This window comes from Natator depressus, chromosome 10 (genome assembly GCF_965152275.1).
Source record: "Natator depressus isolate rNatDep1 chromosome 10, rNatDep2.hap1, whole genome shotgun sequence".
In the NCBI taxonomy this organism is placed as follows: domain Eukaryota; kingdom Metazoa; phylum Chordata; order Testudines; family Cheloniidae; genus Natator; species Natator depressus.
In genome coordinates, this window is record NC_134243.1 from 1468944 (window position 1) to 1495549 (window position 26606).

A 26606-nucleotide genomic window follows, 5' to 3' on the forward strand; every position below is an offset into this window, starting at 1 on the left:
CATCTGAGACCTTCTCAAAGCTATCCACACTGGGTCTTTCAACAGGACAGTCAGTGGATCCATTCACAACAGAAAATTTCTGGCTGTTAGGAACTGAAACTTTCTTGATTAAATCACTTTCACACCCTTCAGTTGCAGTAAACTGCTTGCAAAGACTCCATGAGGATTCCTTTCCCTAGGGCTTTTCTATGCAACAATTCACCCCTCCCAGAAATTCTGCTCTTACCCTCTTTACCTAGGGCTTGCTCTAGAGGAACACGTTCCTGAGCAACAACAGACTCTTTCTGGGTCTCCCTTACATCCAGAATCACCTCTGGCCCATCCGGCGGATTCCTACACAATCCCCTTTCAGGCAAACTGACAGACTTCCTAGATAAAAGGTCAGAAGCATTCTCCTTCCCTTTGCCACACACAAGTTCAGGAATCTTTTCCTTCTTGCTACAGGTTTCCACACCCTCCATAGGTAACACAATCACATCACCTTCACGCTCTCCTTGTGCCCTGGCTAGGATCTCACCCTGATTAGACAGAGTTGCGACACCCTTTCCCAACCACACACGAGCAACAGGCAAAATACAAGCACCAGAATTGTCTGGTCTCTGGGATTTTACATAGACACTAACTGGATGCGACCTAGTTACAGGGCCATTCTCCTGAGCAGACACAAACTTAGGACCATTCCCTTCCTGGGCTTTAGCTGAATCCAGAACCAGCTCTGAGACAACTGCACAACGCTCAACCATCACAGGCTGCAAGGCCCCTTCTGTCTGCTCCACAGACCAAGAAGAGCCGGACACACTTTCTCCTTTACCAGACACACAGCTTGGGATCTCATTCCCCTTGTCCCAGCACACAAGGCTGGTCACAGACACCTGCTTGGAGATCAGGGTAGCTCCCTCCACAGGCAAGTCAATACCTCTGACAGGCACAGGCACGTTTCCTTCACTGTCCCAATTCTCCACCCAGCTAACAGGTAAGGTCCAGGGACACTCATCTTCCACTCTCCTCGCCTTCCCACCCTGCTGACTGGACAAAGCCATCAGATCACAAGGCTGCCTAGGCTCATCCAAACTTTCCTTACCAAGCACCTTGCCACTCCCCACAGATCCCCTCCCCTGCCTGTGTCTCCCCCCACTCAGCTGGGGTCTCAGCTCCCCCTGTGCTCAGCGCTGCCCTTGCTGTGCCAGTGGGGGTAGGCAGCGAGCTCGCTGCTTTCCTCACTGCATCAGAGCCAGCGTGAGCCCCCTCTCCGGAGTGCAAGGGCGTAGGGAGCATCTCTCTGTCCCACCCAGCCCCAGGGGTCTGCTTACAGGCAGGCAGGTAGCCTGAGCCTAGCGGCTCCTCCCTGCTGCGAGCCAGGTCATCTGCATTTTCACTGACCGTTTCCCTCTCCACCGATTGGTTCCCTGGATTCAAATTCAAACCCTTGGCCGTTACAGGAGCAGGGCCTGGATCCTGTCCCAAAGAGACACAGTTGCCCCACAACAGGGTCTCGCAGCTGGTGTCCTGGAGCACCCCAAAGACCAGCCAGCCCCACCCCTCCTGGGTCTGCACAGGGATCTGGGCCATAGGCAGGGCGAGGGGCTTCGTCCCTGGGACCCTCACCCAGCTCACACAGCCCCTCAACCTCTGAGGCTGCACCACCCAGGGCCTGACAACAGTTCTCTCTGTCCCAGGATCTCGCCACCCCAGGAATGTCTCCCCATTGACCATCACCTTCCGCTCCCACTGGGGGTCCGAGGGGCCTGGCCCCAGGAAACTCCACACAGACATATAGGTTGGGGTCAGGAGTGGGAGCCTGTCCACCTCCCCACCCATCTGGCCGACAGAGTCTATGGCCTTGGGACCCAGCAAGGGAGCTAGACACCGGGGCTTTTCCGCAGGGTCCCCCTGGTTCAAATCTCCAGCCTGCTCAAAGGCAGTGAGGTGGGCATCCACATCCCCCCCCTCCTTAACCAGGGGCAGCAATTTAGTCTCGAGGTTCCCTGCGGAACTGGCCCCCCGGGGTCTATCCCCACTCACCCCGGGGAGGTTCCCTAGGCCTCTCCGCTCCCCCACCGCCAGTTCATGCTGCTGCTGCTTCTGCAGCTCTTTCTCGGGCTCTCGCTGTCTCTCACAGTCCTCTTGCTCTCTCGGACTCAGCTCCAATCCCGTCCATCTCCGATCCCCGGATGGGGAACCCGATCGTGAAGACCCCCGTCTGGTCGGGGACAGGAGTCTTGGCGATGCCTGGCTACTACTCCAGCTGCTCCCAGATCCTGCTATAGCCCCATTTGGGGTCAGGAATCTGTCCCTTAGAGCGGTCATCCTCCTCCAGCTGCACGATGAACTGTGCTTTGGTGAACTTTCCAATGTGCAACCCTCTCTTTCTGCACAGGGTTACAATGTCCTTCTTAAGAAGACGGTGACAGACCATCACTCCACTCTTCCCAAGTTGTTGTGGACTCACAGGCCTGTGTGCTCGCAGCTCCCCACGGTTTCCAGGGAGAACCCCTAGTGTGCCAGCCCTTCTCGAGGTCACCACCTCTTTGCCAGGGTCGAGCTGCAGACTCCTCCGCCCCTGGGACCGCTCGCTGCAGTCCCCCGGGGGACCCTGTTACTGCAAAAGTCCTTTTCTCTGGTCACACAATCCTAGGGGTTAACCGCCCCCTGAAACCGTCTCTCTCTGAATCTTCAGCACGCCTAGTCCCCATCAATCCCCCTTTGTTTTACTGCTCCCCAGTCACTTACTGCAGGAAGCGCCATCCACGGGGTGCAGTAGATCCCACCGCTGCCACCAGTTGTCACGGAGTGCCCGGGCGATGCTCTGGAACTGCTCCCTATGAAGCCAGTCAGGACTCTGGGGCAGTCGCCTTCCGGTGAGCAGCCTGTCCGCAGGGCAAACAGCTCACACGGCTTCCACCTTCCTGGGTCTGACCTCGGAGCATTCAGCATCCTCTGCCCCTCCGTGTGCTTCCCACAGTGAGACCGCTCAGGCGGGGCTCCTGGGGAAGCCAGAGGGTCCTGCACCCCAACTCCGCAGTCAGACGGGACTCTCAGCCAGCCAGTAAAACAGAGGTTTATTAGACGACAGGAACATGGTCTAAAACAGAGCTTGCAGGTGCAGAGAACAGGACCCCTCAGCTGGGTCCATTTTGGAGGGCAGTGAGCCAGACAACCACGTCTGCACTTCACTCCATGTCCTAGCCAGCCTCCAAACTGAAACTCCCTCCAGCCCCTCCTCCTCTGGGCTTTGTTCCTTTCCCAGGCCAGGAGGTCACCTGATTCCTTTGTTCTCCAACCCTTTAGCTCTCACCTTGCAGGGGGGAAAGGTCCAGGCCATCAGTTGCCAGGAAACAGGGTGTCGGCCATTCTCTGTGTCCAGACCCCTGCACACACCTGCCCTCTAGGGCTCTGCAGTGATCATACACCCTTACCCCACCACCTAGATACTTAAGAACTGCATAAGGGAAATTGAGGCACCCCCACAATATTCGGAGGAACCATTAAGAACAGTCCCACTTCGTCACAGATGGTTCTAGACTATTCTCAGTGGTAGAAGAGGACAGGACAAGGAGTAATGGTCTCAAGTTGCAGTGGGGGAGGTTTAGGTTGGATATTAGGGAAAACTTTTTCACTAGGAGGGTGGTGAAGCACAGAAATGGGTTACCTAGGGAGGTGGTGGAATCTCCTTCCTTTGAAGTTTTTAAGGTCAGGCTTGACAAAGCCCTGGCTGGGATGATTTAATTGGGGATCGGTCCTGCTTTGAGCAGGGGGTTGGACTAGATGACCTCCTGAGGTCCCTTCCAACCCTGATATTCTATGATTCTATGATTCTATGATCAGCAGGGGAGGCTGCAGGGAGGGCTTGTCTCTGGGCAGGAGGGAGGGAAGGGCATGTGAGGGATACAGGGAGTTTGTTAGGGGGCCAGAGGGAGCAGGGTGGGTTGTGCCCCGCCCCCATTCCCGATTTCAAAGCCGTCTTTCTGCTGCTCTAAATCCGGTGAGCACTTACTCCTAATCTGTGCCTGGAGCAAAGCGGATGCCATTTGCTGGGGCCTTTGCTCTCCAGGGAAGAGGTTCAGCGGGGACGTTACCCTGGGATTTGGTTTTGGAGGCTGTTCTAAAGAAATGCAACCGAACCCCAGGTGCGCAACCCCCCATTGGGAGCCCTTTGCGTGAAGGAGATCCCCCTCGTCTCCAGACGCTGCTGGCAGCCCTGCTGCTGTGCCCTCCCCAGGGGGACATGGCCGTGGCAGGAACACAAGCACCGCAGCGCCTGGGAACCAGAGCGGCCGTTTGCCTGTTAAAGGAACAGAAAATAATTTGTTTTCTATCTTCTTCCCCGTCCCAGTGGATGTGCACGCGTCGAGTAACAGAAACCTCCAGCTCGCTGCCTCTCCCTGCTCGGCTGGTGGGGCTGGGGTGCCCGGACACAGCAGGTGAATCGAGCCTGGAGGCTCCCTGATATGAACCGACCACTGGCGGGTTGCTCGGGGTTGCTGGGTCCTTGCGGACGCGGAGGGGGGCCAGCCTAGGAGGACGCAGCTGTCACAGCGCTGGGATTGAATCAGTTACCCCCATGGCAGCTTGCAAAACCAGGACCCAAATGTGAGCGAATCCTGTGCTGTTGCCCTTGGGGTCTTTCCCTCTGGGGCAGCGTGGCAGAGGCATCCGTCAGCTGGTGGGAGCCTCGGCACCCGGGTGCCTGGTTTGACTCCGCTACGTCCACCCACACAGACGTTCGTCAAGCCCCGCTTGGATATCTCATTTATGGCTGTATTGGGCACCCGTCAACCGTGTGGTCCTTGAGCCTAGCTCCATGCTCATGTTCTGTACCGTACTGGAGGGACTGCTTGTGCCGAGGGACAGCCTTGGAGGCTGATTTGGGCTGGGATCCTGTAGAAGTGTTTAAAGTTCAAGCTGATCTGAAGGGAAACAGCCTATTTAGTGAATGGGGAGTGATCCCCAGCGTTAAGCCAAGCTTTAAGAGTAACATAGCAGGTCTTTTGTAACCACAAATCCATAAACCTTCTTGGTGCAGGGCCCATGTCCTCTTCTGCATAGTGTTCAGAGCTGAGAATATCGCCAGTGCAAAACAAATAGTAACAAGCATCCTACTAATGAATAGTAATTTCCAGATGAGACCATTTCAAAGGACTTGGCATAATGTACCCCTGCCGCAGATATTCACGGGGGGCGAAACTCCAGGTCGTTTCATAATTCAGCACAAGAAGGGGAAAGCATCTATGCAAAATTGTGTGTAACTTCATAGCACAGCACCTCCTTTAATGTGAAAGCAGTGAGAAGAATTCCAAAAATAAAATTTCATTTCAAAAATCACTTAAGGCTCCAAGTGGCAACAATGTTAGCGACCGTTCCCATCATTTACCAAAGCCCAGCCAGCAAGGAAATGGATAATTAAGGGCCTCATAAATCTTATACCACCCACCTCATGAGAATACAGTGTTTATTAAGTGTAAAGAATTGCATGTATCATTCCAACACAACTACCTTCACTGGCCCACAGACTGTTGATGGTTCTAATAGCTTTATTTTCATATCTGAGTGTTTTCTTTTAAGGGATACTCCGAAGTGGGAAATATTTTCAATTAATAAAGGTATCAAATGACAATCCAGTGTTTTGCCAAAGTGCCTATAACTGATGTTTCTTAAAAACATTTGCGCATATGTAGCTGAATAGGCTTATTGATCTATGCAGATATGTCCACTTGCATTGGAAGCTGATCAATATGTGCATTATTCATGTGATGTGCGTATATTTTGTGATTACTCATGAAAAAGTAGCCTTTGTCTGGGGTCAGAGATCAGATTGGTGCACTGAGAAGAAATACATATTTTAAAAACAATACGTAATGTGAATGATGCATTCGTGGATTACATGGGCTGTCTAAGATTGAAAGTGTGTTCTGCTCTTGCTTGGGTTTATAAATAATGTGCTGGAGACATACACTGCCGTCACTTCAGAACTTTCCCAGGGTTTGGGAACTAAGGGTTCTGTTGCTGGAAATTCCCGATTTCCCCCCATCTTTCATTTCACTACGTGACGACACCGCGCTTGAAATGCTAAACCAGTGGGGAGGTTTAAAGGAGCGAGTGGCTCTGGCCCAGCTAATACGGGTCCTAGGGGACCTGCCTTGTTCTGCACGACACTGACCCTCGCACAGGGGCCCGGCACGTGCAGCTGCGTGAGGCACCAGTGAAGCCCATCGGACCGGCTCAATCCTGCACGCTGGAGAGCTCTTGGGACCCAGTGACAGCAAAGCACGCGTGCAGGTGCTTAATGTTAAGTCCCACCCAGTTCAAAGGTTAAAGTTAAACCTATGCTCAAGTGCCTGGCTGGCCTGGGGCTAAAGGGCTGTAGACCCTTGCAGGACAGAGCCCTAAGCCTTCCCACAGGGCTGACCTGGGGCTCATGTGGTGTCTAGGCTGGGCCCTTGTTCGGGGCAAACTCCACCCAGTGAAGAGCTCAGTTTGGAATTTGAAATGTTCTTCCCCGTGGGGTTTTCTGGCAGTTGTTGGGAAAAGCCACGTGTGATGCTGCTCTCAGGTCTAAGAGCACATGGGGAGTTCCCTGGCACCATGACAGTGGTCGTCTTAACCCCTCTGTGCCCAGGAGCCTGCGAAAGCTATTGGTGACCAAGTCCTGGAGCGAACTGATCAATGCACTGTCTTTAAAATTGAGATCATCCCTGTAATTCTGCAAAGGTCATTGTCGAGTTGGTTCATCAGACACCTAGATTAAATTCTTACTGTGCACAGAGACACAGGGAGGCATTGACTATGGAGGCTAATGCCTACATACCCAGAGAAGAAAAGCTGACCTTCCAGCTGCCTGAAGTGTGTTTGCAAGGCAGAGAAGGACCAAGCATGTTCTTCAAAAGGCCGTCAGAACGGCATGGGCTTGTTTTGATCTTCCAGTAAACAGGTGCTGACAGGCAGAAGTTTTTGTTTCCAGAATTACGGAGCGATTTCCATTTCTTATGGTAACGTCCCTGAACTAGCCCACCATGCACAGCCAGTGTTACCCTCTTGTGCCTTGCTAGGGTTAGAGACACTGGGCCAGCTGCAGCACCAGCTTGTACACCTGCAATCTCATTTACAACAACAGGGCCACACTTGGGGGTACGTAAGCACTGAGTCCAGAGTGGGGCACATCCCTTTAGGAATACTTTCCATTAGACAGCTCCAGCAGTGCTCTGTTTCCACAGTATTTTGTGAGTCTAGAATTAGACACTTCCTAATATTTGCAGCCTTGTGTTTCTGTTCCCCGTTTTCTCGTACGTAGTTTAGAAGTAGCCAGAAATACGTTGCATTGATCATCAACCTTGCTGATTACATCACAGGCTGAATAAATTCTTAATCCATCCCCAGATAGGAGCTGCATATTCTTCATCTGCAAATAGACCTGGGGACAGAACACTGACCATTGTACCAAGTGTGACGGGAAAATCCAAATAATATAACATGCCCAAACCTTCCTCTCTCCAAGTCAGGGGCAGCTATGACATAATGGACTGAGCATGGTGGGGGAGTCAGGAGATTTGTATTATAGTCTTGACTCTGCTATGAACTGCTGGGACTGCCTCGCTGTGACTCAGTTTCCCTGTAAAGTCTCCAAAGTGGGGATAATAATATTTAAGCACCTGTAATGCTGCCTGCCGTGACACCAGGGCATGAGCACCAGCCTCAGGGCAGGCTGTTCGGAGCCAGGTCGCAAACCCCAAACTGGCTGTGAGTTCTATACATAGATTTCACCAACCAATCAAACTCCTTGGTCACTAAAACAGCCTAACCACAGAGTCACAATCCCCTTGGGTACTCCTGTCTGTCTTGCCACCCAGGTGAGCCTGCCTTTGTGGGAGATGGTCCCTTACACCAAGGATCACAACAATATTCAGGCTACTCCCAGTCCCAAAGGACCAGCCACTTACCTCAAGTCAGTTACCTTAGATCTCACCCCAAAGACAACATTTGTCACCAATCCTATAATAAACTATATAAAGATGTATTAAATTGGAAAAGGAAACACGAGAGTTATTTACAAAGTTAAAGCAGGCTAATGTAAACACGCAAATGAGTTACACTCTTAAGTTTGAAAAGGTAATAGAGGCTTCTATAATAAGCAAGCCCTAAAAGTCCCTTAGGGCTAACCCGGGCCAAGCAGCTGGGAATCCCTTGCTTGTGCCTAGAAAACTTTCCCCCGCCCTGCCCCCCATAGAGTCCAAGCAGCATAATCAGTTCCTTTTGTTAGGGGGGTTTGTCCTCTTCCTGCCATCTGCTCTGAGCTGCAAACTGCTTGCTGATGGGAGAAAGCCACTTGCATGTCTCATCTTCACGGGTGGGGATGGAGGGCAGAAAAACAAAGCCGTTTGTCCTTTTTAATGCCCCAAAATAGCCCATCTGGTGTTGATGGACCTCTCCTGTTGGGCAGGACGTAACCCCTTTGGTTGAAGGTCAGCACTTCACACTGGTTAATGTCTTTCTCCTGTTTGGTGATTTACTCAGTCATAGAAGCTCACAATACAAGCGCTCACCTTACAACATGAGATACTGAGGTTACAAGTGAGATTAATGCCGGCAGCAGCTCACGGGCATTCAATAAAGTCTGAACACTAAACACATTCTTATAATTCTATACTTGTTTTAACAATACTAACTCCCAGGTGAGCCAGCCAGGGTCCAGCCAGGGAGCTGTCAGTGTTCAGTGGAGACACGGGCCGTGGCATGAGCTGGCACCAGGTCTGCTGCCATTACACCATCTTCCCAAAATGCTCTGTGATCTGGGGACAGGAAGTGCTAGAGAAGTGCAAAGAATAATTATTGTTATTAAATAAAAGTGAATAAATCCCACCTTTTACATCATTCTGAATAAGGTCAGAGGGCTTTGCTGCTGTTACAGTCCTTGCCTAACAATCTAGCTCGGGGCAATGAGCCACACTAACGTACTGCATAAATAGGGGATGCACCAATGAACTTAATTACGGTAAGTTAATCATCCACTGCAGATCTACTTATTGTATTGGGGTAGGGAGGAGGGGAAGATGTGTGCACCACCTTCTCTGGGAGGAGCCCTCCACCCGCAGATCTTGTTAATAGTTATTCAAGAAGCACTTCCAGCCAGGTGTTTGGTCCAAAATCCACACGGCCTCTGGCATGGCTGGGACAGCATTACCATTGGTTTGAATCGTGCTGAAGGGAAGGGGCGGAGAGACAAAGATTCTTCAGAACCTTTAAATAGGCTCCCAGCTTAGGCCCCTGGAAATATCACTCACTTCAGGTGACTGTCCCTCTCTGGAAAATGACTGCACCGTTTGCCCGCTCATTAGCTGTTACCAGTCGAGAGAGATCTTGGAGTCACTGTGGATAGTTCTCTGAAAACATCCACTCAATGTGCAGGGCAGTCAAAAAAGGGAACAGACTGTTGTGAATTGTTAAGAAAGGGACAGATAAGACAGAAAATATCATGTTGCCTCTATATAAATCCATGGTATGCCCACACCTTGAATACTGCATGCAGATGTGGTCGCCCCATCTCAAAAAAGATATATTGGAATTGGAAAAGGCTCAGAAAAGGGCAACAAAAATGATTAAGGGTCTGGAACGGCTGCTGTATGAGGAGAGATTAATAACACGGACTTTTCAGCTCAGAAAAGAGACAACTAAGGGGGGATGTGATCAAGATCTATAAAATCATGACTGATGTGGAGAAAGTAAATAAGGAAGTGTTATTTACTCCTTCTCATAACACAAGAACTAGGGGGTCACCAAATGAAATTAACAGGCAGCAGGTTTAAAACAAACAAAGGAAGTATTTCTTCACACAGTGCACAGTCAACCTGTGGAACTCCTTGCCAGAGGATGTTGTGAAGGCCAAGACTATAACAGGGTTGAAAAAAGAACTAGATAAATTCATGGAGGGTAGGTCCATCAATGGCTTTTAACCAGGAAGGGCAGGAATGGTGTCCCTAGCCTTTGTTTGCCAGAAGCTGGGAATGGGTGACAGGGAATGGATTACTTGATGATTCCCTGTTCTGTTCATTCCCTCTGGGGCACCTTGCACTGGCCACTGTGGGAAGACAGGATACTGGGCTAGATGGACCTTTGTTCTGACCCAGGCTGGCCATTCTTATGTTCTTATTTCAGGGGCAGTTTTGCAGGTATTGGACTCAGGCACTGAGCACCCTGCTCAAAGTCAGTAGAGTCCCTGGGGGATTACCCAGCTGTCTCTTTTCATTTATCCACTGGGGAGCAATAGTCTAGATGCCAGCAGCCCAACAAGCTGGCTGCAGTAGCCTTTGAAATCACTAATTGCTGAAGGTGCAACTCTCTGGACTCAGGGTGAGATGGGTGGATATGCCAAGCTGCAGGAGGACTCATGTTACAACCAGCCAGGGCTCAGAAGTGTTGAATTCAGTAATTAAGCACAGACGGTGCATATTGGGACCTACTGAGAAGGAACATGCTGGGGGGGTGTGTTCTGGATCTGCTTTGCTGCTGGGAATTATTCTCCAAGATAGGGCTTGGATTGAAAGGTGCAGCTGCGCTGGGCTGGTAATTAGCAGCTTGGGGATCCTGGGTGGCAGTAAAAGGAGCAATGACTTTTGGGATAAACACCTAGAAATGCAGATGGTTTGCTGCTTTCCTCGCATACCTGCCACTGGCTGCAGAGCATCTGAGGAGCAAATACAAAGCCTGGGAACTGGGGAAGTTGACAGATTAAGGGCCTGATTCCCAAAGATTTATGCTGCTTTGACTCTGAGACACCATGGAATTTACAACACGCATGTCTCATAAAAACCAAGGCCACATTAACTTTGGGTAATTTCTGCAGCCTGAACTCCCACCCTGGCTGGGGGGTTGACTTGTGTGCATATTTCCCTGCCGTCCCAAGACACAGAATATTGCTTTTCAATAAGGACGGATTTTTTTTTGCTCCATGCCTCAGAGGCATGTTTAATTTGTGCATTTGGCTTGGCGTCAACATACTAATGCACTAGTTAATATGTACTACAAATCCTGGGGTCTGCAGAGGAATAACACTGCGCCACCCATGTCTTACAACAACTTGTTTAGGAGTCACGGGGCGGTGGGAGCCTGGAGGTGTGAGAGTCTCAGGGCTGGGCACAAAAAGTAGCAGTGATTTAGGAGTCAGCATCTTCCTGTTTGTAATGGCCCAGGTCACGGCCCCATACGGCGGGAAGAGAATAATGCAGAATTCACCTGATCGGAGGCACAGCCATTGTCTCTGAGGAGTGCAGGACCACACAGAAACACCCTCACAGCCTGGGGAGATGCCACATTTCAGAGCAAGGCACCAGTCTCGAGGAGGTGGGCTAGGAAGGGGACAGTGCCCCTGTCCCTCTGGGCTGGGCAGCACACAGGGCAACCTGAACAGAACTCGAGCAGTAGTAATTATGGCTGGTCAAAAAATGTCACTGGATCAGAGTTCTGTCAGAAAATGCCATTTCATCCAGATGAAAAGGTTTTGAAGAAACTTGTCAATTTCAACTAAATTTTCTATGGAAAGATTTCTAAATGAAAATGAAGTACCGGGCACTGCGTGAACTCGGATCGGGCCCCATTGTGCCGGGCTCTGCGTGAACTCGGATCGGGCCCCGTTGTGCCGGGCTCTGCGTGAACTCGGATCGGGCCCCGTTGTGCCGGGCGCTGCGTGAACTCGGATCGGGCCCCATTGTGCCGGGCACTGCATGAACTCAGAGTGCGAGGCAATCCCTGCCCTCAACAGACAAGACAGTCAAAGGGTGGGAGAGGAAGCAGAGGCGGGAAGGGATTCACCCAAGATTATGCAGCAAGTTAGCAACAGAGCTGGGATTGAACCAGCTCCCAGCCCAGTGCTCTGTCCAAACACTGATTCCTGAACACATTGTGGTCCAGGGGTGCATGCACCTGGACTATGGCTGCTCCATATGCCTTTGTACCCCCAGGGGAGGGGCTGAACACACCCCCCCGGAGGGTGGGGGTGGAGGAGACTAAATCTGGGCTAAACTACTTCTCATCAGATTCCATCAGCTGTCTATTGCTGAGGATGTCTGGAAAAGGCAAATGGTTCCTTTCCCAGCTTCTGACAAACAGAGGCTAGAGACACCATCCCTGCCCATCCTGGCTTATAGCCACTGAGGGACCTATCTGGGAAAGGAATCCGACCCACCCTGCTTGTGCTAGGTATTGGGGCAATATCCGATTGACAAGGGGTAATATTTTTCAAAGCATGTAAGTGCCAGAGGAGCCTGAGTCCCCTTGACATTAGGTTCCTAAGTCACCTAGATCAATGGCCTTATCTAGCCATTCCCTTGCTTTCAAGAGTGGGGCCTTGGCAAACCGTGGGATCCTGGAGTTCTCAGGCTTCTCCACTCTGTGCCGAGACGGTACAACAGAAGAAAGGTTGGGGAGACCAGCTGCCATCCTGCCACAGGGGAAGGGAGAGTAGGTGTGAGCTCCCTGAGACCTGCTCTCAACCCCTGGGATTCCTGACCCAGCACTTGTTCCTTGTGAAACAGGGAACTACCCAGTTGTCAATTAGCCCCCCTTGTGCCAGGTGCAGGGAGCAGGCCATTCACACTCGTAGCAGGCTGGTGTCTGTACTTTGGAGGTGTCCGAAGGTTGGTGCGATGCCAGGAGACGGGGCCAGGGATCACTGACACCCCGGTGCCTTCTGCGAGGTTCTAACAGCCCTGCGAATAAATCAGAGCCAGGCGGCTGCCCCTTCCTTGGTGGCCTCCACCTGGGGCTCTTCCTGCACGCACCGCCGGCAGATCACCCAGGTCAGGGATTCAGCAGCTGTTGTTTCAGTGCTCAGACGATCAGCTGCTCTGCTGACTGGTTCCATAGAGAGGTCAAGGGATAAACCTTAATAAAGGCTGCCCCATGAAGTGCCCTCTGCAGAATGTCCATCAGGCAAATAGACCCTTTCTTTTTGCAAAAGCCATGTGCAGTGCTCGGACGTGGCCACCAGCACCCTGTGCTGGGCGTGATGGCACCAGTGCAGAACTCCAGCAGACCCTAGTCTAGGGCATAAGAAGTTCTGGGTCCTTCCCTCACAACCACCCTCCCCCGGCCCCTCCCCTGGCATGGCTTTGCAGGGCTCGGTGGGGACGCTCCTCCTAGCAGAGTCCCAGCAATGGCATGGGGGCTCCTACCTGATTCTTGTAAAGGGCTGGGGGAGAAACCTTGCTGCAGGAGCTGCGCATTAAAGCCAGTCCTGTTCGGTTCTGTTCTGTTCCCTGCCCACTGGGCCGGGCTCAACTCTCCCGCTGTGCGCTGGGAGCCACCCCATTGGACTCCAGGGGGCTACATTTGTATGACTCCGGGGGCCATGGGGGACCCAGCCTCACTGTCATTCCCGAGGGAAAGGAGAGTCAAACCTGGGCTCCTCCTGTGAGTTCTTCTCTCTGGCTGGGAGTCGGGAACAAGGCCGTGCTGCTTGAGTGGGAACAGCCTGACCTGCGTAGCAGCTCATGCCAGGTGGGAGGGGGACGGCTGGGGCGTCCCCTCATAAGCCGTTCAGATGCTCTTGGCTCTGCTAAGCTGGGCTGGGGCAGCCTGGCCTGTGGCACATGCGTGAGCAGTTCCGGACTCAGTCAGCACCGGGGAAGGCAGAGGAGGGAACACTGAAGAATAATAAGGGCTGCATGGATGGTCCAAAAAGGTTCAGTTTCGGAGTTGGACAAAGGGCCAGGTCAGTTCCTATGTCAGCCAAACCACGTTTTCCAGCCCTGCTAACATCCATATGGATTCACGTCTCTCTGGGACCCTAACTGCCACAGCTTCCAGTAAGCAGCCGGTATGTCTCTGTGTACCCATCACACCCCAGCAGCCACGAGCCTGTCCACTAATATCCATGCCAAGTAGCCAATCACAGCCGTAAAACTCTCTCCCCTTCTCTCCCTCTGCTGCTCATTTCCATATTTTTTTCTTTCATCTTATGGCAGAAGAGCCAACTTTGACATTCCCCTCCTCCCAGAGGACGTTCTGATTAATGGGAGAACATTCAGAGATGGTTTTAGAACATAGAACAAGTCTGCTTGAATCACACGTATCATAAGATCATGGCATTCCCAAAAGTAAGAATCTGATTAATCACTGTGCGTTCAAAGCCTTTCTGCTCGTGCGTCACAGGTATCTAATGCCAGGAGTTTCCAATAAAACCTGAAGAGTCTGGAGGTTCAGTGAAACTTAGGTGAACCTTAGCAGGTCTCTCTTTCCCCACCTTCTTCTTCTTGCCTTAGCCCAACAAAACCAGATCTGTCCTTCTACTCTATTCTATTCCATTCCATTCTATTCTATATAGGTTCTTACCCCACCTGCATGACCGTAGGTCTGAGCCCTGTCCAGTCATTCATTACGTGACTAATGTCCATCACAGCTCTGCTCCAGGTCAGATCCAGCCCCCTGTCCTCAACCCTAGCCCAGGCAGGTAACTACCAACCCTCCTCGCTTATTCTTAAAACAGCTTCTACAAACACAAGGCATCTGTCTGGCTGTTGACACTGCTGGGCCAACACCAGCATCAGGTTTGGACCCTTGTGAACCAGGAGTAAATATTTCAGTACTTTCTCCACTCTACTGCCTTACAGGCCAGATTCTGATCTCAGTTTACACCAGTTTAGATCCCAAGTAACTCCGTATCCACACTGCAGTTCACGGGCGGCCATGTGCGGTGCTGGCAGAACGTATCCAATCTCACATACAGAGATGATTTCTTTGGCCTCCTTCCTCTAATTATTTCTTTGATGTGCTGATATGAGACAACATCGCCCCAGCCTGCCAAGCCTTATCGCCTGGAATAGCCCAGCTGGGCAGCTCCTCACAAGCCTGTCAGTGATCTGGAAAGTGTCACATAAAATGTGTCCTTAGAATGAACAAACTGTAAGTCTATTGGATGGGAATTTCTGACGCTCCAACAGGTCCAAAGATGAGAATCTGCTGAGATGGGGGTGGGGGGCAGAGGCAGGGATTGTGAATGCAAAGCTAGGGCAAAGCAGCGTGCGTGAGGCAGATCTGAGCGCTCTGCTAGAGCGATGGAGGTTTGCAAGTCACGATGTGATCAGTGAATATCCAGAGATTGTAATAATTCTGCTGAGAACTCTCTGCACTGCTCTGCTCCTCTGATTAATGGGGCTTCCTGGAGAGGGCAGGGAGAGGTCACTTGACATGTGTTCAGCAGCTGATGACATTATTCAGCTCTGCCAGGAAATTGCTCCTATTAAACACCTACTGTTCTTCTTCCCCAGCTAGTGTCACACGCTCAGCCCAGCACAGGATGGACCTGCTTAGCTCCGTCCTTCAGCAAGCTCTGAGCACTTCCCCTTGGTATTAATAAATACTTCGACCTAAGAAGCACAGTGAAACAGCTGCCACTCCCAGAAAACACTCCAGGCTCCCCCCGCTCTCTTGGAAAGGATGTTTTTTGTATCATGGACAAAATGTGGATCACACTTTATACTAAGGGTTAATGCATCAATCTTTTCTAAAGGGTTAATAAATGATAAGCAGCTGTGTTAATCAATTGCAGAGAGTTCAACAGGCCAATGGGTTGCTTATAAACAAATTCAATCACTTATAACCATCGAGAGAGGAAGGCTGGCCCAGCGGTTCAGGTGTAAGACCGGGGTTCAATTCCCTGCTCCACCAGGTGTCCGTGGGCAAATCTCCCTGCCTCCATTCCCCATCAGTACAGTGCGGCTAACGGCCCGGCCTCGCCTCGCAGGGCTGACTAGAAGAAAGTGTGAGGTTCTACAGTGATAAGGGTATATGAGTATCTAAGAAATCTTGATAGATCTAGGCCATGTTTATAACTAGCTATCGCACACTGTACTCATGTCTGTCACTGGTTTATAACATCTACTAATCATTCACTCAGTGGTGTGGAAACAGACGCTGAATATGAAGTGTAACTCAGCCGGCTGCACTTTGGAGAGTTAATCCCTGCTCCGTGTTCCCGCGGCATGAGGCCACGCTGTGTCACTAGGTGTCTCTGCTCACAGGTGACCGCCCTTCGTGGTATCGTGCTGGGCTAGGACAATGGGAACCTTTCTGCTCAGGCAGCGGGGGGGACAAGTGCAACCTCTTGGAGTACGATGAGTCGCCATTTAAAAGTCAGCTCAAGCACGGTGGGACTGACCAGCCGTTTGGAATTCAGACCCGTGTGTGCAAGCGGGTCTCTGGTTCGCTGTCAGAGCACGGGGCAGCAGGAGCGGCGCCCCCAGCTGGCGCAGAGCTCCAGAGCCAACAGCCCCGCATGGTGGGTGTTCAGACAGTACCACAATAGCACCCTGTGGCACAGGCACCACCCCTCCCTGCTGAGACCCCAAGTGCCTCTCATGCCTGACTCCAGCCTCGCAGCCCCCACTTCACAGCTGGGCAGAGCGCCTGCACGCACGCGTCAATGGAAAACTCCCATTCAGCAATTGTGAGCCCCTCGGTCACTGGCCCAAGGGGCCAGCATGCTCAGTGGCAGGGCTGGGGATGGGATCCAGATCTCCCCGCCCATTGCCTAGCTACAGAACCAGGAGCCAGCTCTGAATTTCAGGCTTTGCCTCCGTCTCCAAAAGCCTGAATCCCAACACCCTGAGCCCGGATCCGAGCGTCACAGCTCTAGCCTGCCCTGGCTGCCCAGAGTAAGGTGGGCGGGAAGGACAGAGGAGCCTCTCAGGCGAATACCTGCTTCCCCTTCGTTAGAGCCCTAATGAAGTTTGCCGGGAGGAGATGAGTCAGCTCCATCGCCCCTGATCGGCGAGAGTGCCAGCCAGTGGCAGAGACCAAAGTGCAGTGACCAAACAGTTATTATCCAGCCCTGGTGTATAAATCTGGGTAATGATAGCCCTCGATAACTATTCCCAGTAGCACCTGGCTGGTGTGACTGCCGCCTTCAGCATGTTCAGTTAATCATAATTCTTCCCTTTCTTCTCGCCAACCACCGTCCAATTTACAGTGTATTAGCTGGGCTGTAATAAAGTACAGTCCGGACCAAGGAACACCTCGGAGTTGTTTTTAGGTGATCAGCTGCCATGAAGCCATCTCCACCTGCCGTCTGTTGGCTCAGTTCTCAGCCAGCCACACTCTGGTGGCCTGACATATAATACCCAGTCAGGCCGTGCTTTCTGCATGAGTCCCCTGGTGCCCCCTCGCCAAGGGTTTGTCACCAGGTGAGTGAAAGCTCCAAAAGCTGGACACACTGAGAGTTAGAGCCCCACACTGGGGCTGGCCCTGAACCCAACACACACTCTGCTGCTAACCTATTACACACACGCACGCACACACACACGACAGTACCCAGCTTCTTCAGCCTCCAGCACCTGTGCATACGTGCGCGCACACACACACACACACACACACACACACACACACACACATATGCATGCACACACACACACTGCTACCATTGTTCTAGCCCCTGAGTTTGTTGCCATGTAACCCCCCCAGGTCACATGGGTGAATCGGAGCTACCAGGCAGCCTGTTGCCTGGGGAGTCACGTCCATGGGCTGCAGGTGTCCTTACCACAGAAAGGGGCTTGCTGCTTGTCCTGTCTAGCCTGAAGGAGGGGGCTTGGCCCATCCCTTGGGACTGTCTCTAGAGATCAGACTCACCTGAGGGCAGCCACTGGCACCTTTCAGCACAATACATTCTGGTTTGGTTTTCTTTCAGGTGGCCCCTGCAGTGTTTATATCAACAAGCCCCCATCAGCATGGTCCCCAGGCCACATGTGTGAGCTGAGATGTTAGGCAACTGCAGGCCAAGATCAGCCCCTGCAGACACGAGCGCAGCTCCCATGTCTCCCGGCGTGGCTCCTTTGTTCCTGTTCTCCGGGTGCACTGCAGCTTTTACTGGTTTCCTGTAATGAAACTTTTTATTGTTATATTATAATCTGCTTCGTGTAAATGGCTTGTCCGTCCAGCCCTGCAAATCACTTGTTATCATTGCAGTCAATGGTCTGTGTCAACCCAATTTCACAGACAAACGCCTCTCTCCCTGACCACAGTCACCGACATGGAGAGCCCTGATTTACAAGCCAATAAAAATAGATCCACCGAATTACTAAGAACCACTGACTTAATATAAGAGATTAAAATCTCCAAATTTAGGGTGACTGGAAGCCATTTAATATGAGCAGGGTGGCAAATGGGTTATAGAAATGTCAGTGTGGCCAGGGTCAGATGCCACAGTGTGTGATTTATTGGAAAGAAAACAGGCTAATTGATAAGTTACCTGTAGTTCCTTTTCCAATTGCCAGGTTATTTAGCCTACAGTCTGCTTGTCATCCTTCACTTTTGGGGGGGTCAGATGAAGATGTTTATAGTACAAGAGTGCCTAAGCCCCATTTGTTAGAGTGCCAAGGTCATGGTGAAGGGTGACATTTAGCTGCAAATAATCAGGTGATGTGATGAATGAGGCCGTTATTACACATCACTGCTGGGGAGGACCAGGGCAGCGCCAGCCTCTGGAAGAGAGAAAACTTTGGCCAAAGGCAATTGACAATTGTGTCTTTTTTTCCCTTCAAGACAAAGTAAATAATCATACGACTGTGCCAGGTGACAACACCCTGGAAGCCTGCAGCCCTTTTTCCAACTCTTGTATTGCCCGCAACAGTGCCTGCGTGGCAGTTCACAAGCATCAGCACGTGGTACCCATCTGTGCAGGTCCATCTGTGGGCCCCGTCTCTGGAGAGGTTGAGACATTGCCCCCGACCTGCATGGCAGCATGTGAGCTGCGGATATGACACAAACCCACATGACCCGGGATACAGAAGAGCCTCAGACTCAGTGCAACCAGGACGTTCCCATTCCATGTTCAGCCCTGTCATTCATCCGCTGCCATGCACGGGCACACTGGGGTGAGCTCGACCAACTGCTTATTTCCCCCCTTCCTAGGAGAGGAGCATGGCAGGAGGGATTGGGGTTTACTCCGCTGCGAGCAGCAGCCCCGAGACCGGAGACAGTTTGTGAGATAGATTTAGCTAGGGACACATGTGTACCTAACCCAGTGTCCTGAGGGCGCGACGTGATGCAGCAGTAAATCTGTGCTGACCATGGGGTATGAGGCCATCGAGCGAAGGGGTGACTGGCTAAGTGTCTGGCTGCGTTGCCCCTTTCCCTTGGTCAGAGACACTTCCATGGCCTCGTCACCACAATCATCAGCTCAGTCCCTATAACGTTCTGACAAAGCTGCAGGGGGTTGTCCCTGGATTCTGAATGTGGGAAAGGTCAAAATTTCTCCCCAAAATGGCCCTGCGTCCAATGGACCCCCCGTCCTCCCAGCACCGTGGGTTTTGTCTATCCAGCCATGGGGTGCTGGGATCAGCCTGGAACCTCTGGGCACAGGCCTCCTTAAGAAGTGATGGTGTGGCCGGAGCTGAGGAGCAATGGCTGCCGAAGGGGTGAGGAGATTCTGTGGTGTGTGTCTTGGAGGGACAGCAGAGGCGGCTTCAAGAACCCTTTGTGCCCTCTGGACTCTGGGCTGCTCCAGGGACCAAACTGGCCCTGGTGTGACGTAGGCAGTCTGGAGGGCTGCTCTAGGTGCCGGTAGCCTGTCTCAGGGGACCACCCTGCTCCTAACACATCCCCTGTGCTGCAGCTTATGAAGGGGTCTGAGCAGGGCTGCGTGCACTGTCCTACTTAATACCTGCACCAGGGAAATGCTCCTCCAGCCGTGGGAGAATTTTACAGCCCTAAACACCACTGCAGCAGTGCACAGGGGCTGCAGCCTGGGTGGGATCTTACTCGAGATCTTTACTCTTGGCCTGACCACCCAGAGAAAATTAACCTGAGTTCATCTTCCTCCCAGCTGCAGCCCCATCTGGACAGGTCAGGAGCCTCACCATGGGGCCCATTCTTTCCAAACTTGCAACAATGTGCACAGCAAATGAAGTCTGGATAATCGTCCCAGACGTGGCTCCAAGAGCAATGAGCAGAGGGCCTGGTTGTGACTCTGAGCCCCCACCCAGCCCAACCTGGGCCTTGGCAGGCACGAGAGGGCAGGTCCTCCCCATGCCACCCCCTCACTAAGTCACTCTGCGTGTTCCATGTGCTCTCTCTGCCATGCTAGGCAGCACACGCTGGGGGCAGGCTGCCCTGGGCCTTTCTGCAGAAGGGTTGCAGCCCCCATGTCTCAGGCTTCCCAGAGCTGCAGCCCAGCCCAGCCTCTGCAGTATCTGCTGCCATCCTGGCTGGCGTCTCTGGTCCCTGCCTGCAGACATTCATATTTCATCCCCAAGTCACAAATATCTCAGGGTCGAGGGACACCTTTGCGCTCATATTGAGCCATCCCCTGACCTGGCAGGTTGTTTGGCTGAACATCACTTTGTTTTTCTTCTGTGTGGCTAGTTTGGTTTTGCCACATTCCCCTTTTCAGTTTTCCTGCTGCCTTGGGGAGGCTGGGGCCCGCAGTCGTCACTCTCTGCATAAAGATCTTTCTTCTGATCCCCCTGAAGTGCCCTGCCTGTCTTGACCTCTTGTCTTTGAGTCACTGAAGATGGATAGCTGGATTTTTGCCTTTAAGGACCACTTTGTCTATCACCCAGGAATGTACTTGCAGGTGTGTTACCTGTGCTGAAAGAATGACAGCTGCTGGTCCGTCTGAATAATGCACAGCACAAATTACCCGCGTCCCATCTGTTATGTCGGATTTAGTTTGGACTGTCTCACTAGCCATTATTGGCCCAGTTTTCAGTATGCAGGGCTAGCTATGATTGCAGATATTGGAGACATCATCTGTATGCACAAATTAAAACTTCGCACTATGGTGAGCAAAGTGCCCACATAATTGTGCATCTCACTACTTGTTTGCGTGTGCAGTTATACAACTTGTGTGTAGAAATCTGGATTTTTGTACCTATACACGGATGCACGTGCCAATACAACAGGTGTGATTCAAGAGGCCAGATGAAAATGAAGCTTCCAGTAGCAAATGAGGAAAAGCTAGATGAAGAAGGGAAGGCATACGAAGGCTTTAGCGTTCACTCTGCCATCGTCAAGGTGTCAGTTAGAATTATTTTGGGTGTTTACGTACATGGTTTAGTGCCTCACCCGCTAAAACAGTTTTGGGTTTTTTTAAATAATAGAATTTGCAGCCTGGCTCATGCATAAAAAAATGGCAAAAACGTGACCCAGTTGCATAATTTTTAGTAATAAATAGAGTCAAAAGTGTTTAGCTCAGCTGCCTGTGTGCCTTAGTGTGATGAGCGCTTCCTGCACGCAGCTATCCCGGGGTGGGGGGCTTGTGCAGCTGGGGTTTAACAAATCTGAATGTCTCCGCTGCAATTTTATAGCTCCACAGCCCGAGCCCCACGGGCTGAGTCAGCTGACACGGGCCAGCCGCGGGTGTGTCACTGCAGTGCAGATGCACCCTCAGGGTCTGTGTGCTAGACAGCCCTGGTTCAGCAGCTGTGAGCCCAGCAGCCTGGCTACAGCCCCACTCTGGGTTCATTGCTCCTTTAAGGAGACAACAGCACATCACAGCTTATTAACTTACTGGGGTGAACACACCCTTCCCTTCAAACACAGCACTGAGCTGGTTTAGAGTTAAAAAAGTAAAACAGATTGATTAACAAAATAGCCACAGGATTAAGTGTGTTCAAGTATAAGGAATGAAGATAGAATTACAAGTAAAACAAAACCAAATATGCTTTCTGTGGCTAAGACTTAACTTAATGAGCTACAGTCTTTGCTCAAGGAAGATTTCATGCCAGTCTTTCTTCTTTCAAGCCCTGACTGACTTTCTGTCAGTTGGGACCTTCCACAGAAGCACAAGGTGCTGGCTTCCCTTGTCTTCCTAAGGGAAAGATCTACACCTAAGCAGGTTCCTGAGAGACTTCCACCCCTCCTTGGCTGAAGGACCCAGCTTTCTCAGCTTGCAAGATTTCTGGCCCCTTGTGTCTGTCTAGTGATGGATGCCAAAGATGGCTTCTGTCTTTGCTTATGTTGTCCAAAGTTCAGTGACCTTGTTTTAAGAGGCAGGATGACCTCAAAGTGTTTTTCCTTTCTTATGGGCTCCCCATTCCCCTGGGGCTTCCATTGTTTTGATGTCACCGTGTTTAATTTACATAGGAGACAGGTAAATAGCTGTGCCATTCCCTGCTGTCTGTGAAGACCTGTTTCTCCCCTTGTTTGGACACAGACTGTAAAGCCTAATATCAGTGAGGAGCCATAATTCCTTATATGGTGTTAATACAGACATTTCATGATGATATTAATGGCTGATGTCGCAGGCTTTCAGACAAGACCTCACTCGATACACTGTTAGAATGCAGTGATCTTGTATCCAGTCAGTCCCTTCACTTGGTTCATCCCCCGCTCCGTCCTTATAGCCCAGGAAACCTTTACAATGTTTTCTTTGAAAATAAAACCCAGACCAGGCATCTCTCCCCGGCTGTCTCCTGCCCCAGACCTTACATGTTAGCGTGGTAGCTTTGTTTACCTAACACGTAAATGGACCTTCATTGCCTCTGCCTGACGAGCAGGCTGGTCAGAGAAGCAAACACACTTTCCTTGGTCTAGGGCAGCACTGTTACCAGCTCCTGGACATGCCTGGTGTAAACACATTCTAGCCATAATTCCAGCAGCTACCCAGAACTCCTAATACACACCCTGTATGCCAGGCAAGAACGTTCATGACCAGGCAGTTGTTAGTGTTCCAGTGACATATAACATGACCCTTTTAGATCCAGACTGTAACCATAGCAAGTTGGGGCACACTGCATTGGTCAGGCCAGCTGAACCCATTGGGCCCCTTGCCCTCTGGCACTGGGATGCTCTTTGGGTCACACCACCCCCATTACAACGCTGCAAGAGGGTTAGCCCCTGGCTGACTTGTAGGCAGCAGGTCAGAAAGTCCTCTTTCTTGGACAGGGTGTCTGCCACCATATTGTCTTTCCCCATTATATAGACAAAACCTGTTTTGTTGCCTTGCTCTGTTTCCAGGACATAATCTCAGAGTCTCCATAATCTCACCTCCAGTGTAGTTCCCTACATCCGTGCCCAGAGTGTCCGATTTCACAGGCTGTATCACGTGTCACCTTTCCAGTAAATACCGTGACACCCGTGTGAGAGGTGCACGGCGCATGTTGGGCCTGGCAAGAGTAGCTGACACAGAGCAGTAAGCCTCAAACGGGCCTCTGTGTCCCGGGGGCCTTCCAGCTCTGGCCGCGGCACCGAGAGGGGACATGCCAAGGCCAGGCTGTGTGTTCTGGTAAGGGAGAGACACTGCCCTCGTCTTCCTGCTGGTGCCGGGCTCCCTTGGCCCCTTTCTGCAGCGTCCCCACCCGCCACCCTGGCCCTCAGAGCAATGATGCTACCACCCTGGTGCCAGCCCTGCGGGTTGTTTTCACTCACAGATGAGGTGAGGCTGTCCTCGGGCATTTGTTGCTGTGGCTTTCACCACCGTGGTCTTAGTGACAGTCTGGGTTATTGCTACAAAGGAAGGCAAGAGTCTCCCAGCGCCAGTGTGTGACGCTATTGTAACTGCTGGGCGGGAGAGCGGCTATTTCCCCTCTGGGACTGCTTCCCTGTTAGCTTTTCTACAGCTCCTCCAGAGAGCGCTTGGACCTGCCAGCAATTCCCCTGGCTGTCCTTTCTTCCAGCCCCAGAGCCAGTACCATCAGGGGAGAGTATCTGATTTCACACCTTGTCAGTTCCAGGCATTAACTCACGCACAGACCCCGCTCTCGCCTCTGGCCCCCCCACTCTCATTGCCCCCACGGATGTCTCTTCCCCATGCTGTGACGTGGCAGCATGTGCAGGGCTGAGACGTCTTGTCTGTGCCCTCAGCACAACGCGGCTCTGCCTGGAGCGCAGGGCTGACTCCCATCCTGCCCGGCTCCTGTTACAGAGGGGTAGGAATAGAGCTTCTAGTCTGACAGCTCCATCTCAGGGTAAATGTCTCCCACTTTCTAGTCCAAATCAGATCCTGAACCGTTTCACCTCCTTACCGTTAAATAATTGGTGCATGAAAAAGGTTTCTATAGGAACCCCACAGATCCCAGCTGAGTAAAGCCCCAGCAACATACCAGAGGTGTTCATTGGCATCCGTACACAGATAAGAGAAGAGAGGGGATGTAGCAGAACCTATTTGCCCAAGTCTTTTGCCCTGTCTGTTGCGCATGGTGCTCCTTCCTGCACCTCTAAGGATATCACTGGTCCCTCGCTGCTTAGCCCAGTAGCATTCTCCTGCTCTCTGCTTTCAGCTCAAACCGTGTCCTCCTCCCCTCCCAGCCCCGTGATCAGTTCCCATGCTGGGTGGACTGGGGTGACTATCTGGGCTGGTTTGCTCTTGAATCCTTGAACCCTTCCAACACGCCCGTGAGCTAGGCAATCTGTTATCGCAGAGCGGGAAACTGAGGCAGAGAGGTGCCCAGAGTCACCCAGTTAGTCACAGACACCGGTGGAAATAGAACACGGGAGTCCTGGCTCCCAGGGCTCTGTTCACTAGGCCACACTCCCTCCCAGATGTGGTTTGTAACGTTGCTCTTGTATTTCTACTGGCAGAGGTGAATGCAAGGGCCAACTACACGTGACACCCAGGGGAATTCAGCTTACTGCCTCTTTGTACATTAGGCTCAACCCACTAGGGTGCTTTAAAGTTAAATGAGCCAATGTGGTCGGCACAGAATGAGGGGAGAGCGCCCCCAGCTGGCAGGAGTGCTGCAGGGCTGCCTGCTCTGGCCCTAGGGCATTTATAGGCCAGGCTGAGAAGTGGCTTTTTAATTGTTTGGGAAACGAATGTAACTCCTCCCAACAGCTCCTCTATCCAGAGCATTGCTCATTTCATATGTTTATCGTGTAAAACAACAGCGCCCCTTGTCAGAGCCCCCCCGCCCCCATCTGCTGGGTTCATTAGCCAAAGAAAACTGGAGCTCCCCCCAGAGCCGCTGACAGTTGGAGATGTTCACCCCAATTAACTCGACCTGTGATTAGCCTGCGCTCGGATCTGTTTGGGACCGTACTGCCCGGAGTGGAAGTGCCGGCTGCTTTGGCGGTCGAGGCTAATGCGTCCTATGGCCTGCCGAGAGTGCGGAGTGCGGGACAGCGCACGGGCCGGAGTGCTGAGTGTGGAGTGCGGAGTGCGGAGTGCGGGACAGTGCACGGGCCGGAGTGCGGAGTGCGGAGTGCGGAGTGCGGGACAGCGCACGGGCCGGAGTGCGGGACAGTGCACGGGCCGGAGTGCGGAGTGCGGAGTGCGGAGTGCGGGACAGCACACGGGCCGGAGTGCGGAGTGCGGGACAGTGCATGGGCCGGAGTGCTGAGTGCGGAGTGCGGGACAGCGCACGGGCCGGAGTGCGGAGTGCGGAGTGCTGAGTGCTGAGTGTGGAGTGCTGAGTGCGGAGTGCGGAGTGCTGAGTGCGGAGTGCGGGACAGTGCACGGGCCGGAGTGCGGAGTGCGGAGTGCGGAGTGCTGAGTGTGGAGTGCTGAGTGCTGAGTGCTGAGTGCGGGATAGCGCACAGGCCGGAGTGCGGAGTGCGGAGTGCAGAGTGCGGAGTGCGGAGTGCTGAGTGCTGAGTGCGGGATAGCGCACAGGCCGGAGTGCGGAGTGCTGAGTGCTGAGTGCGGAGTGCGGAGTGCGGAGTGCGGGACAGCGCACAGGCCGGAGTGCGGAGTGCGGAGTGCGGAGTGCTGAGTGCGGAGTGCGGAGTGCTGAGTGCGGAGTGCGGGACAGCGCACGGGCCGGAGTGCGGAGTGCTGAGTGCTGAGTGCGGAGTGCGGAGTGCTGAGTGCTGAGTGCGGGACAGCGCACGGGCCGGAGTGCTGAGTGCTGAGTGCGAAGTGCGGAGTGCGGGACAGTGCACGGGCCGGAGTGCTGAGTGCTGAGTGCGGAGTGCGGGACAGCGCACGGGCCGGAGTGCGGAGTGCTGAGTGCTGAGTGCGGAGTGCGGAGTGCTGAGTGCTGAGTGCTGAGTGCGGGACAGCGCACGGGCCGGAGTGCGGAGTGCGGGACAGCGCATGGGCCGGAGTGCTGAGTGCGGAGTGCGGGACAGCGCACGGGCCGGAGTGCGGAGTGCGGAGTGCGGAGTGCTGAGTGCTGAGTGTGGAGTGCTGAGTGCGGAGTGCGGAGTGCTGAGTGCGGAGTGCGGGACAGTGCACGGGCCGGAGTGCGGAGTGCGGAGTGCGGAGTGCTGAGTGCTGAGTGTGGAGTGCTGAGTGCTGAGTGCTGAGTGCGGGATAGCGCACAGGCCGGAGTGCGGAGTGCGGAGTGCGGAGTGCGGAGTGCGGGACAGCGCACGGGCCGGAGTGCGGAGTGCTGAGTGCTGAGTGCGGAGTGCGGAGTGCTGAGTGCTGAGTGCGGGACAGCGCACGGGCCGGAGTGCTGAGTGCTGAGTGCGAAGTGCGGAGTGCGGGACAGTGCACGGGCCGGAGTGCTGAGTGCGGAGTGCGGAGTGCGGGACAGTGCACGGGCCGGAGTGCTGAGTGCGGAGTGCGGAGTGCGGAGTGCTGAGTGCGGAGTGCGGAGTGCGGGACAGCGCACGGGCCGGAGTGCTGAGTGCTGAGTGCTGAGTGCTGAGTGCGGAGTGCGGAGTGCTGAGTGCTGAGTGCGGGATAGCGCACAGGCCGGAGTGCTGAGTGCTGAGTGCTGAGTGCGGAGTGCGGAGTGCTG